The sequence below is a fragment of the Martes martes genome (assembly GCF_963455335.1).
Source record: "Martes martes genome assembly, chromosome: 5".
NCBI lineage: Eukaryota > Metazoa > Chordata > Mammalia > Carnivora > Mustelidae > Martes > Martes martes.
In genome coordinates this window covers 3,677,039-3,692,051 of record NC_137892.1, presented here as the reverse complement: position 1 = coordinate 3,692,051, position 15,013 = coordinate 3,677,039, and positions in this window count along the sequence as shown.

The window sequence follows — 15,013 nt, the reverse complement described above, 5'->3', positions numbered from 1 at the left end:
TCACAGACCGAAATCTAAATACTACCTTCTTTGAACCAGCTGGAGGAGGAGACCCTCTTCTCTATTAACACCTATTCTGATTTTTCGGACATCCTGAAGTATATATTCTTTTATTTTATTTATTTATTTGACAGACAGAGATCACAAGTAGGCAGAGAGGCAGGAAGAGAGAGAGAGGAGGAAGAAGGCTTCCTGCTGAGCAGAGAGCCTGACTTGGGGCTCGATCCCAGGACTCTGGGATCATGACCTGAGCCGAAGGCAGAGGCTTTAACCCATTGAGCCACCCAGGCGCCCCCTGAAGTATATATTCTAATTCTAACAGGATTTGGAATTATCTCACATGTTGTAACCTATTACTCAGGAAAAAAAAAAAAAAAACCATTCAGCTACACAGGATTAGCCTGTGCAATGATATCTATCAGTTTCTTAGGATTTATTGTATGAGCCTACCACATGTTTATCATAGGAATGGACGTCGTCACAAAAGCATAGTTCACCTCAGCTACTATAATCATTGCAATTCCAATGGGAGTAAACGTATTTAGCTGACTGACCACTCTACACGGGGGGAATATTAAATGATCACCAGCTATATTATGAGCACTAGGGTTTATTTTTCTATTCACAGCAGGCGGTTTAACAGGTATTGTATTATCAAACTCATCACTAGATATTGTTCTTCATGACACATACTACGTGGTAGCACACTTCCATTATGTCCTTTTAATGGGGGCAGTGTTTGCAATCACAGGCGGGTTTGTCCATTGATTCCCACTGTTCACAAGTTACACACTAAATGATATTTGAGCAAAGATCCACTTTACAATTATATTCGTAGAAGTAAATATAACATTCTTTCCTCAACATTTCCTAGGCTTATCAGGCATACCTCAACGATACTCCAATTATCCAGATGCTTATACAACATGAAACACAGTGTCTTCCATGGGTTCCTTTATCTCATTAACAGTAGTAATATTAATAATCTTCATAATCTGAGAAGCCTTAGCATCCAAACAAGAGGTGATAGTAGGAGAACTTACTTCAACAAACATTGAATGATTACATGGACGCCCTCCTCCATATCACACATTCAAAGACCCAACCTATGTACTACCAAAATAAGAAAGGAAGGAATCGAAATTTGCCAAAGTCAAATTATAGGTGGAAGTCCTTTATATCTATATGGCATACCCTTTCCAAATAGGCCTTCAAGATGCAACCTCCCCTATTATAGAAGAACTATTACACTTCCATGTCCATACATTAATAATCATATTCTTCATCATCTCTCTTGTTCTCTACATCATTTCATTAATACTAACTACTAAACTAACACATACCAGCACTATAGACACTCAAGAAGTTGAAATGGTATGAACTGTCCTACCTGCTATCATTTAATTTTAATTGCTTTACCTTCACAATGAATCCTCTATGTAATAGAAGAGATCAATAATCCTTCCTTGACTGCAAAATCTATGGGTCACCAATGATACTGAAGTTATGAGTACACAGATTATGAAGACCTAAACTTTGACTCCTATATAACCCCAACTCAAGAGCTAAAACGTGGAGAACTACGACAATTAGAAGTAGACAATCGAGTAGTCCTCCCAATAGAAATAACAACCTGCATACTAATTTTGGAGCCACAATGCAGCACTCTGCCTTCCCAGCAGAAGAAAAACTGCCCTATGGGGTTGCCCAAATACCCCAAATGAGGATCAACCTGCATGGCTCTCAACGACACCCCAATACCATAGGCTGCCCTGTGTACTACTGCTCTGTCTGACACAGACTGAGCCAAGGCCTCCCATCAGCAACCCAGAGAGCTGGCCACATATCCAGCAGAATGGACTTGCCATGGCCCTAGGCCATCATCTCTACCCAACCTTGGTTTTCAGGCATCTGTCTCTAGACCTTATCTCAGATGCCTGTATATGGAGGAACCTAATGCAGAAAACAGAACTCCTCCTTCCCCATGGCAGGAAACCTTGCTGTTGGGAAGGGTGTGAAACCCTCAGAGAGAGGAAACCTGCATGACCCATAAGGCCACGCCCACTCTTGAAGGCTGCCTTGGCGGAAGCACACATTGTGACCCTCAGCCTGAGCCCCCATTTCAAATAAGGCCCTTGAGAGCCAGAACACATGCCTGCATATTGGGCTTGCCATTCTCCTAAGCCCAAATCCTAACCCAACGTGGAGTTGTCCAGGCGTCCATACCCAGAGCCTTGTTTTGGAATCCCTCTTCTTAGGCACCACTGAGACAGAAAAAAAGGAGACTAACATCCCCCAGAATGACACCAAACTATTGGGAGCTGGGAGGTGTCTAGCCCCAGAGCCAGGAGATCCAACCTGTCTTGCTCCTAGGCGCCAATGGAAATTTGAGGTGGGTTTTCCAGGCATCCAAAAACAGAGTCCTGCTTTCAAATCTTTCCATAAGGGGACATTTGAGCCATCAAACAGGACTCCACCTGATCCGCAGGAGGAAACCTTGCTGTTTGCAGCAACAAACAACCCCCAGATTGGGAAAACCTCCATGGCCTCAGGAGGCCACCGATCCATTCGGCGGCCATGATGGACACAAACTCCAGCCTGAGCAAACGTCCGGCTCTCGCCCTTCCTTCAGATGCTGGAGATCTCACCTCAGCCTCTGCAGATTCGGGCTGCTGAGCCATCTACCCTATAAGTAACCCAGCTTGTGTTTTCAGACTTCGGTCCTCACACTCCTGGCCCACAAGCCCTCCAGATTGGGAATTCTGGAGCCACAATGCAGCACTCTGCTTGCCCACCAGAAGGAAAAAGTGCCCTATGGGGTTCCACAAAAACCCCAAATGATGATAGGCCACCCTGTGCACTACCGTTCTGTCTGCCACAGCCTGAGTAATGGCCTCCTTTCAGCCACCTAGGTAGCTGACAGCCTATCCACCAGATTGGACCTGACATGCCCCTGGGCCTTTGTGACCCTAGGCCCAAATCCTAACCCAATTATGGGTTTCCAGACACCGATACACAGAGCCCTCCTCTCGAATTCTTCCTTATGGGGAATGCTGAAACAGATACCAGGATTCCTTCTTTCCCCCACAATGAATCCATGCAATTTGGAGCTGTGAAAACCCCAAAAGAGGGAGGATCTTCCATGGCCCCATGAAGCCACCCCTACATTTCACAGTCATCCTAGACACCAAAACCAGAGGCAAAAGCCTGAGCTTCTGCTTCACACTCGCCCTAATGTAACATCCCTAGGAGCTCGCGGCAGGGTCAGCAGATCCGGTCTGCCATACCCTTGGCACTAATCCTAACCTCAGCTGGTGCTTTCATACGTCTGTCCCCAGATTTCTGCCCCATAAACCCTCCAGGTTGGGTATGCCATAGGCACACCACTGAGCTGTGCCTGGAATCCAGATAGAAGCTGGGCCCTATAGAGCTTCAAGCAACCTCAAGTTTAGGAGAAACCTACAAGCCCCTAAGGCCACCCCAAATTTGGAGGATGCCCTGGACAAAAATGTGCAGTCTGACACACCCTGAGCAATAATCTCCTGTCAGACACCCACCCAGATGACCCCAGAGACAGAACACTGAAGCTGATATGCCCCTAAACTATAATCTGAACCCTTGCTTAGGTTTTCAGACATCTGTCCCCAGAGGCCTGGTCTCGAATACCAGCATTTAGGGGATCCCTGAGCCACAGAACACAACACCTCCAATTCCCAGAGGGAAACATTTCTATTTGGAGCTGTATCAAAACCTCAGTGTAGTAGAGTCCTGTGTGGGCCCTGAGACCACTGCCACATTCGAAGGTCACCCTGGACACAAACCCGCATTGTGACCCTCAGCATCAGACTCCTTTTCAACTCAGTGCCCTGGGTAGCTCGCCCCAGAGCCAGCAGATAGGAACTGCCATGTCCCTCAGCACCAATGGGAACCCTAGGTGGGGTTTTCGGGCATCCATACATAGACTCTGGTCTCAAATCGTTCCATACAGGGTTCCCTTGAGCCATCAAACAGCACTCCCCCTGTCCTGAAGAAGGCAACCTTGCTGTTTGGAGCTGTGCCCAACCCCCAAATTGGGAAAACCTCCATGTCTTCATGAGCCACCATTATATCAGGCGGCTCTCATGGACACAAACTCCAGCCAGAGTGGTTGCCTGACACTTGTCCTTATTTCAGATGCCTGTGATCTCGCCTCAGCATCTGCAGATCGGTCCTGCTGTGCTCTAGGCCCCAACCCTAACCTTAGCTTGTGTTTCTAGTCTTCTGTCTCCAGAAGCCTGGTGCACAAGCCCTCCAGACTGGGAATTCTGGAGCCCCAACCCAGCACGCTGCCTGCTTTCAGAAGGCAAAAAGTAGCCTACAGGATGGCACAGAAAACCCAATGAAGATCAACCTGCACGGCCCTCAATGGCACGGCAATTTTATCAGCCGCCCTGTGCACTAATGTTCTGTCTGCCACAGCCTGATCCCCGAACTCCTGTCAGCCACCCAGGTAGCTGGCCATCTAACCACAAGACCGGACCTGCCATGCCCCAGGCCATCATCTTTATGGAACCTGGGTTCATAGGCATGTCCACAGAGGCCTAGTCTAAAATCCCTGCATAGGCAGGAACATGATCCAGGAAAGGAAGTTCTCCTGCCCCCAGCAGGAAACCTTACTATTGGGATGTGTGTAAAACCCTCAGAGTGCGAGAAACCTGCCTGGCCCATCAGGGCCCGCCCATGGTTGAGGGCCACCCTGGGCACAAACCTGCATTATGACCCTCAGCCCAAGCCACGTTCAACTAAGCCCCCTTGGTAGCTCGAAATAGAGCCAGCATCTGAGGCCTTTGTGACTCTAGGCCCAAATCCTAACACAAGTATGGGTTTCCAGACACCCATACACAGAACCCTGCTCTCAAAGCCCTCCTAATGTGGACGCCTGAGTCAGAAAACAGGATTCCTCCTTCCCCCCACAATGACACAATGCTATTTCTTGCTGTGCAAATCCCTCAAAGAGGGAGAATCTCCACGGCCCCATGAGGGCACCCATACATTACTCAGCCATGATAGACAGAAAAACTAGAAGCAAAAACCTACGTTTCCACGTCACATTCGCCCTAATTTCAGATCCTGAGGGGCTCACCTCAGGGTCTGCAGATCAAGTCTGCCATACCCTCGGCCCTAATCCTAACCTGAGTTTGTGTTTTCAGACTTCTGTCCCCAGAGTCCTGCCCCACAAAGCCTCCAGCCTGGGTATTCCATAGCCACATCACAGGACTCTGCCTACCGTCCAGAAGGAAGCTGGGCCATTTAGAGCTTCAAGAAACCTCAAGAACAGGAGAAACCTGCAAGGCCCCTGAGGTCACCCCAATTTCATAGGACGCTCTGGACAAAAATGCACATCTGACACATCCTGAGCAACTACCTCCCATCAGACACCCAGATAGATGGCCCAAGAGAGAGAAGATTGAACCTTATAGACCCTAGGCTCTAATCTGTAGCCTCTCTTAGGTTGTCAGTCATGTGTCCCCAGAGGCCTTCTCTCGAATACCAACAGTCGGGGCATCCTGAGACACAGAACACAACAGCTCCTGTCTCCAGAAGAAAACCTTGCTATTTGGAGCTGTGTCAAAACCTCAGGGTAGCAGAATCCTGAATGGCCCCTGAGGCCAATGCCACATTCGAGGGTGCCCTGGACACAAACCACATTGTGGCATTCAACATGAGACACATTTTCAACTCATCCCCCTGGGTAGCTCGCCCCACAGCCATCAGATAGGACCTGTCATATATCTCGTCTCCAATGGGAACCCTAGGTGGGTTTTTCAGACATCCATACGTAGAGCCTGCTCCTGAATCTTTCCATATGGGGGAGCATTGAGCCATCAAACAGCACTCGCCCTGTCGAGGAAGGAAACCTTGCTGTTTGGAGCTGTCCAACCCCGAGACTGGGAAAATTCCATGGCCTCATGAGGCCACCGGTACATTAGGCAGCACACATGGACAAAAACGCCAGCCTGAGCAGACGTCTGACACTCGCCCTTATATTAGATGCTAGTGATTTCACCTCAGACTCCCCAGGATGGGCCTGCCATGCCCCAGAGTCCTGCTGCACAGGCCTTCCAGATTGGGAATTCTGGAGCCCCAACACAGCACTCTGCCTGCCTTTCAGAAGGCAGAAGTGGCCTATTGGACTGCACAAAATCCCCAAATGAGGATCAACCTGCATGGCCGTCGAGGGCACCTCAATTTCATAAGCTGCCCTGTGCACTAATGTGCTGTCTGCCACAGCCTGAGCCCAGACCTCCCGTCAGACACTCAGGAAGCTGGCCGCATATCCAGCAGGTAGGAACTGCCATGGCCCTAGGCCATCATCTCTACCCAATATGGGTTTATAGGCATCTATCCCCAGAGGCCTGGTATCAAATCCCTACATATGGGGGACCCTGATCCACAAAACAGAAGTCCTACTGCCCTGCAGCAAGAAACCTTGCTATTGGGATGGGTTAAAACCCTCAGAGTATGGGAAACCTTCATGGCTCCTGAGGTCCCACCCACTGTTGAGGGTCGCTCTGGGCACAAACCAGCATTGTGACCCCCAGCCTGAGCCATGTTTTCAACTAATCCCCTACTGTTAGTTGACATAGAGGCAGCATGTGAGGCCTGCCATGACCCTAGACCCAAATCCCAACCCAAGGTTGGGTTTGCAGGCACCCACACACAGAGTCCTGCTCTTGAATCCCTCCTTATGGGCATCCCTGAATCAGAAAACAGGATTCCTCCTTTCCCTCAGTATGACACCATGCTATTTTGAGTCAGGCAAAATCAAAAAGAGGTAGAATCTTCCATAGACCCTTGAGGCCAAACCTACATTCCGTGGCCAACCTAGACACAAAAACCAGAGACAAAAGCCTGAGCTTACACTTCACACTCGCCCTAATTTCAGATCCTGTGGGGTTCGCCTCAGAGTCTGCAGATAGGGCCTGCCATACCCTCGGCCCTAATCCTAACCCTAGTTGCCATTTAGACTTCTGTCCCCAGAGTCCTGCCCCACAAACCCTCCAGCCTAGGTGTTTCATAGCCACACCACAGGACTGTGCTTGCCCTCCAGAAGGAAGCTGGGCACTTTAGACCTTCAAGAAACCTCAAGAATAGGAGAAACATGCAAGGTCCCTGAGGCCACCCTAAATTCGTAGGATGCCCTGGACAAAAATGTGCAGTCTGAAACACCATGCGCAACTACCTCCCATCAGACATTGAGGTAGATGGCCCCAGAGAGAGAAGATTGGACCTGACATGCTCCTAGGTTCTCATCTATACCCTAGTTTAGGTTTTCAGGTATCTGTCCCCAGAGTTCTGGACACAAATACCACCATTTGGGGGAACCCTGAGCCACAGAACCCAACACTTCCTGGCCTCATCAGAAACCTTGCTATTTGGAGCTGTGTCAAACCCTCAGGGTAGTAGAATCCTGCATGGGCCCTGAGGCCACCACCACATTCGAAGGTTGCCCTGGACACAAACCCGCATTGTGACCCTCAGGATCAGACAGGATCCAACATAGCCCCCTGGGTCGCTCGTCGCAGAGCCAGCAGGTAGGACCTGCCACATCCTTCAGCTGTAATGGGAACCCTAGGTGGGGTTTTCAGGCATCTGTACATAGACTCTGCTCACAAATCTTTCCATTCGGGGGCCCTTGAGCCATCAAACAGCACTCCCACTGTCCTGGAGAAGGAAATTTGCTGTTTAGACATGCGCCCAACTCCCAGATTGGGAAAAATCCCATTTCCTAATGAGGCCAGCCCTACATCATGCAGCCCTCATGGACACACACTCCAGCCTGAGCAGATGTCTGACACTGGCCCTTAATTCAGATGCTTGTGATCTCGCCTCAGCTTCTACAGATCGGGACTGCCGTGCCCTAGGCCCTAACCTAACCCTAGCTTGTGTTTCCAGTCTTCCGCCCCCAGAGTCTTGGAGCACAAGCCCTCCACACTGGGAATTCTGGAGCCTCAACACAGCACTCTGCCTGCCTTTCAGAAGGCAAAAGTGCCATATGGGGCTGCAAAGAAACCTCAAATGAGGATCAACCTGCACTGCCCTCAAGGGCACCGAAATTTCATAGGCCGCCCTGTGCACTAATGTTCTGTCTGCCACAGCCTGAGCCCTGACGTCCTGTCAGGCACCCAGATAGCTGGCCACATATCCAGCAGATGGGACCTGCCATGGCCCAAGGCCATCATCTCTACTTAACCTGGGTATTCATGCATCTGTCCCCAGACCTTAGCTCAAATCCCTGCCTATGGGGGAACCTGATGCACAAAAGAGTACTACTTCTCCTTTCCCATGGCAGGAAACCTTTCTGTTGGGATGGGTGTCCAACCCTCTGAGCGGGAGCCCACTGCATGGCCCATGAGGCCACGACCCTTCATGAGGGCCACGCTGGGCATAAACACACATTGTATCCCTCAGCCTGAGCCCCTTATCATACAAGCCCACTCAGTAGCTGGACCAGGAGCCCAAATACCAGGCCATGGTGCCAAACCCCAAGGACCAAATCCTAAACCTCGGTGGGGTTTTCCCAGCACCCGGACCCAGAGGCTGTCTCTGGAATATTTTTGGGGGGGTACCCCTGAGGCAGAATACAGGACTCTTCCCTTCTATCAGAATGACACCAATATAGTGGGAGCCAGGCATAATCCCTAGAGATGGAGAATCTTTGATGGCCCCACGAGGCCACTCCAACATTCCATGGCCATCCTAGACACACAGTCCAAAGTCAAAAGCCTGAGCTACTGCCTTCCACTCGGCCAATTTCCAATCCCATGGAGCTCCCCTCAGGGGCTGCAGATCAAGCCTGCCATCACAATGGCCCTAACCCTAAACCGATTTGTGTTTGCAGACTTCTGTCCGCAAATCCCTGGCCCACATGCCCTCCAGGATGGGGCCCCCAGAGCCACACTGCAGTACTCTGCCTGCCCTCCTGAAGGAAATTCTGCCCATCTCCATTGTCCAAACCATACTGATTAGGAGAAACCTGCAAGACCCCTGAGCTGAGCCTAATTTCATAGGCCGCTCTGGACAAAAATGAGCACTCTAACACAACCTGAGCACCTACCTCCAGGCAGACATCCGGGTAAATGGCCTCAGAGTCAGAAGATCGAACCTGACATACCCCTAGGACCTCATCGGAAACCTAGCTTATGTTTGCAGAAATCTGTCCCCAGAGGCCTGTTCTCAAATACCAACATATGGTCTAACATGTGGTCCTTGAACCACAAAACAGCACACCTCCTGTCCCCAGAAGGAAACCTTGCTCTTGGGAGCTGTGTCAATCCCTCATTGTAGGAGAAACCTGCATGGCCCCTGACCCACCGCCACATTCTAAGGTCTCCCAGGACATAAACCAGCATTGTGACCCATCAGCGTGAGACTCCATGCCAACTCAGCCCCCTTGGAACTTTGCCCCAGAGCCACCAGATCGAACCTGACATGTTCCTCGGCTGCTGTGGTAACGTGAGGACTGCTTTCCAGGCATCCATACAGAGAACTCTGCTATCAAATCTTTCCACATGGGGACCCTGGAGCCATCAAAAAGGACTCACCCTATCCCGCAGAAGGAAACCTTGCTGTTTGGAGCAGCTCACAAGGCCCAGTGTGCAAAACCACCATGGCCTCTTGAGTTCACCCCTCCATTAATTGGCCATCATGGACACAAACTCCAACATGAGTGAATGGCTGGCACTCGCCCTTACACAGATGCTGGTATCTCGAATCAGCCGCTGCATGTTAGGGCCGATTTAATGTTAAAAGCTGTTTAACTATTAGGGCCTGCTTAGCCAGAGCGACTCCATATTGCCTAGGTAGCCATATTGTTGTTTATATCCACGGACTTCATTCGGAGAATGAATACCCCAGTAGATCCTGGTATTGGTTCCGGGTATCAGTTTTGGGGGTAAAAGCCCTAACAATAGAAGCCACTTACCTGAGGTCTGCACTAATGCTTTATAAAACCAGCCTGTGAGATTGGGATGGGGTCGCTTTCTTGGAAGGCAGCCCTGGCCAGTCAGTCTGACTTCTAATGCTTGGCATAGAATAAAGCTTTGCGTAAATTTCACATTTCTCAGGCTCCTTCCGATGTCCGGTCAGTCTAACTTCTAATGCTTGGCACCGAATAAGGCTTTGCAAATCTTTCACTTTGTCTCAGTCTTGTTCCATTGATAACGGACCCCATCACTGCACATTGGAACTGCCATGGCCTCGGCCCTGAACCTAACCCTAGCTTCTGTTTTCAGACTTCTGTCCTCACACTCCTGGCCACAAGCCCTCCAGATTGGGAATTCTGGGGCTACAATGCAGCCTTCTGCCTGCCCACCAGAAAGAAGTAGTGCCCTATGGGTATCCCCAGAAACCCCACAGGAGGATAAACCTGCATGGCCCTCAATGGCACCCCAATATCATAGGCTGACCTGTCACTAATGCTCTGTCTGACACAGCCTGAGACACGACCTCCTGTCAGACACCCAGATAGTGGGCTCCATATGCAGCATGTGGGACCTGCCATGGTCCAAGGCCATCATCTTTACCCAACCTGGGTATTCAGGCACCTGTCCCAAGTCCTTAGCTCAAATCCCTGCTATCGGGGAACCAGAAGCACAAAAGAGTACTACTCATTTTCCATGGAAGGAAACCTGGCTGTTGGGATGGTTGTCCAACCCTCAGAGTGGGAGCCAGCTGCATGGCCCATGAGACCACGTCCACTCATGAGGGCCGCCCTGGGCACAAACAGACATTGTGACCCTCAGCCTGAGGATGTTTCCAAACAAGCCCCCTCGGGAGCTGGACCAGGAGCCCGATACTGGGCCTGCCATGCACCTAGGCCTAAATCCTATCCCTAGGGGGCTTTCCATGCACCCGGACCCAGAGCCCGTCTATGGAATTCCTGTTTGGGGGGTAACCCTGAGAGGGAAAACAGGACTCTTCCCTTCCCACAGAATGACACCAAACTCTTCAGAGCCGGGCATAATCCCCAGAGAGGGAGAATCTTCCATGGCCCCATGAGGCCAACCCTATATTCCACGGCCATCCTAGACACACAATCCAGAGACAAAAGCCTGAGCAATCGCCTCCCACTTGCCCTTATTTCAGATCCTGAGCAACTCCTTTCAGGGTCTGCAGATCAGGCCTGCCATCACCTGTCCCCTAAATGTAACCCGAGTTTGTGTCTGCAGACTTCTGTCCCCAAAGCCCTGGCCCACACGCCCTCTACCCTGGGAACCGCAGCTACACCGCAGGACTGTGCCTGCCCTCCCAAAGGAAACTCTGCCTGTCACAGTTGCCCAAACACTCCAGATTAGGAGAAACCTGCAAGACCCCTGAGTTCACCCCATTTTCCTAGGCTGCTCTGGACAAAAATGCGCACTTTGACATACCATGAGCCACCACCTCCAGGCAGACACCCGGGTAATTGGGCCTAGATTCAGATGATTTACACTGGTATGCCCCTAGGACCTATTCGGAACCGTAGCTTGAGTTTTCAGGCATCTGTTCCCAGAGGCCTGTTCTTCAAATACCAACATATGGTCCAATATGTGCTCCCTGAGGCAAAAAAGAGAATACCTCCTGTCCTCAGAAGGAAACCTTGCTCTTGGGAGCTGTGTAAATCCCTCAGTGTAGGAGAATCCTACATGGCCCCTGAGTCATCATCCACATTCCAAGGTCTCCCTGGACAGAAACCAGCATTGTGACCCATCAGCGTGAGACTCCATTTCAATTCAGCCCCCTTGGTACTTCGCGCCAGAGCCACCAGATCGAACCTGTCATGTTTTTAGCCTGCAATCATAACGTGAGGTGGCTTTCCAGGCATCCATGCCTAGAGCTCTGCTCTCCAATCTTTCCATATGGGGGACCCTGGAGCCATCAAACAGGACTCAGCCTGTCTCAGAGAAGGAAACCTTGCTGTTTGGAGCAGCTCACAAGCCCTAGCGTGGGAAAACCTCCATGGCATCACGAAGCCACCCCTCCATTAGTGGGCCATCATGGACACAAACTCCAGCGTGAGCGGAAGTCTGACACTCGCCCTTACTCAGGTGCTGGAGATCTCGAATCAGCCGCTGCACATTGGAACTGCCATGCCCTCAGCCCTGAACCTAACCCTACCTTGTGTTTTCAGACTTCCGTCCTCACACTCCTGGCCCAGAAGACCTCCAGGTTGGGAATTCTAGAGCCACAAGACAGGATTCCACGTGCTCATCAGAAAAAGAAGTGCCATATGGGGCTGCCCAGATACCCCACATGAGGATCAACCTGCATGGCCCTCGACCGCACCCCAATTTCTTAGGCTGCCCTGGGCACTAATCCTCAGTCTGACAAAGCTTGAGCCCTGATTTCTGTCAGCCACCCACATAGCTGGCTGCATATCCAGTAGGTGGGACCAGCCATGAGCCAAGGACATCACCTCTACCTGACCTGGGTATTCAGGCATCTGTCCCCAGCCCTTACCTCAAAACCTGCCTATGGGGGAATGTGATGCACAAAAGCGTACTACTCCTTCCCCATGGCAGGAAATCTTGCTGTTGGGATGGGTGTCAAACTTGCAGAGTAGGAGAATCCTGTATGGCCTCTGAGTCACCGCCATATTCCAAGGTTTCTCTGGACACAAACCTGCATTATGACCCATCAGCATGAGAGTCTATTTCAACTCAACCCCCTGGGGATCTCGCCCCAGAGCCAGCAGATTGAATATGCTTTGTCCCTAGGAGCCAATGGGAATGTGAGGAGGGGTTTCCAGGAAACCATCCTTAGAGCTGTGCCCTGGAATATTTCCGTATGGGGCAGCCTTGAGCCATTCAACAGGACTCGACTGTCCCGCAGAGGAAACCTTGTGGTTTGGAGCTGCTCACAACCCCCAGTATGGGAAAAGCTCCAGGGCCTCAAGAGGCTCTGCCATCTTGAAGGGGCCATCATGGACAGAAACTCTAGCCTCAGCCAATGGCTGATACTCATCCTGACTTCAGTTGCAGGAGATCTCAATTCAGCCTCCCCATAGTGGGCCTGCTGTGCCCTCAGCCCCAAACCTGACCCTACCTTGTGTTCACAGACTTCCGTCCTCACACTCCTGGCACACAAGCACTCCAGATTAGGAATTCCGGAGCCACAACACAACACTCTGCCTGCCCACCTAAAGAAAATCTTTGCCCTATGGGGCTGCCCAGAAACCCAAAATGAGGACCCACCTGCACGGCCCTCAACCGCACCCCAACTTCGTAGGCTGTCCTGGGCATTCATGCTCTGTCTGACACAGCCTGAGCCCAGACCTCCCGACAGACACCCAGAGAGCTGGCCGCACATCCAAAATTTCAGACCCGCCATGGTCTTAGGCCGTCATCTCTTCCAAACCAGAGGTTTCAGACATCAGAACCTAGACCTTATCTCCAAAACCTGCACTGGGCGGAATCTGACACACAAATCAGAAATCCTTCTTCCACATGGCAAGATAACTTGCTGTTGGCATGGTGTCAAACCTTCAGGGTAGGAGAAACCTGCATGGCCCATGAGGCCACGACCATGCTTGAGGGCTGCCTTGGGCACAAACACGCATTGTGACCCTCAGATTGAGGCCCGTGTTCAAGGAATGCCTTTCAGTGGCTGGAACAAGTGCCCACATATGGGGCTTGCCATGCCCCTAGGTGCTCAATCCGAACCAGATATCGGGTTTTCCAGTCGCCCGTACCCAAGGTTCTGCTCTGGAATCCCTCTTTTGGAAGGACACCTGAAGCTGAAAACAGGACTCCTCCCTTCCAACAGAATGACCCCAATCTCTTGGGAGCCGGGCCAAATCCCAAGAAAGGGAGACTCGTCCATGGCCCATGAGGCCACCCCGACATTCCACTGCCATCCTTGACACAAAATCCAGAGACAAAAGCCTGAGCAAAGTCTCACACTCTCCCTTCATTCATATCCCGAGGAGCTCCCCTCACGGTCTGTAGATGGGGCTTGCCCTAACCTCGGCCCCAAGCCTAAGGAGAGTTTTGTGTTTTCAGACTTCTGTCCCCACAGCCCTGGCCCACACAACCTCCAGCCTGGGGCCCCTGGAGCCAAACCTCAGGACTGTGCTTGCCCTTTCCAAGGAAACAGTGCCCATTCCATTGGCCACAACCCTACAGATTAGGAGAAACCTCCAAGGCCCCCGAGGCCATACCAATCGTGTAGGCTGCCTTGAATAAACAGGGGCATTCTGACACAAGCCGAGCAACTACCTCCACTCAGACACACAGACAGATGTGTGCAGAGACAGAAGATTGAACCGGACAGGCCCCTATGCCCTAATATGAACCCTAGCTTTCCAGGTGTCTCTGCTCAGAGGCCTGATTTTGAATACCAGCAATTGGGGGTTTCCTGAGGCACCAATCAGAACACCTCTCGTCTCCACATGGGAAGTTTGCTCTTTGGGGCTGTGTCCAACCCTCCAGGTAGGAGAATCCTGCAGGGCCCCTGAGCCACCGCCTTATTCCGAGGTCTCCATGGACACAAACCCACATAATGACCCATCCTCAGGAGAGTCCATTTCAACTCAGACCCCTGGGTAGCAAGGCCCAGAGCCAACAGATCGAACCTGTCTTGTTGCAAGCAGCCAATGGGAATGCGAGGTGGGGTGTCCAGGCATCCATTCTTAGAACCCTGCTTTCGAGTCTTTCCGTATGGGGCGTCCGGGAGCCATCCAACAAACTCGACTCTCCCGCAGAAGGAAACCATGCAGATTGGAACATCTCACATCCCCCAGCGTGGGAAAACCTTCATGGCCTCATGAGGCACCCTCTTCATGAATGGGCCATCATGGACACAAACTACATGCTGAGCCAATGTCTGATACTTGCCCTTACATCAGATGCAGGAGATCTGAGTCAGCCTCTGCAGAGTGGGCATGCTGTGTCGTCGGATCCACACCGAACCTAGCTTGTGTTTTCAGACTTCCGTCCTCACACTGCTAGCCCACAAGCCCTCCAGATTGGGAATTCTGGAGCCACAACGCAGC